Source organism: Macrobrachium rosenbergii, chromosome 10 (genome assembly GCF_040412425.1).
Source record: "Macrobrachium rosenbergii isolate ZJJX-2024 chromosome 10, ASM4041242v1, whole genome shotgun sequence".
Classification (NCBI taxonomy): domain Eukaryota; kingdom Metazoa; phylum Arthropoda; class Malacostraca; order Decapoda; family Palaemonidae; genus Macrobrachium; species Macrobrachium rosenbergii.
In genome coordinates, this window is record NC_089750.1 from 65,117,207 (window position 1) to 65,117,540 (window position 334).

Here is a 334-nt window from a genome sequence, read left to right on the forward strand (position 1 = left end):
AGGAGCGGAAAAGTTTTTCTTATGCGTCCCATAGAAATTGTTTATTTCATTTGGTATGTTCCTTGTACTTGTCTTTCAGACATCCTCCAGAAACAAGGCAGCTTGCACCAAACAGTAAAGGCTTATCACATCATTCAGTAAGGCTTTATATTTTGAGAGTAGAAGCGTTAACCCTACTTTCATCCTCCCCTGTTATCCGGGCTTGTAACTGGCATGCAAGGATGAACCCCTCACGGCAGAATCATCCCGAATCACGTCGGTCCTCCATATACCAAAGCCGTTATTAAAACGAGGCATAGGAGGCCCCTTTTTCAAGTTTGCATATCGAATTGCT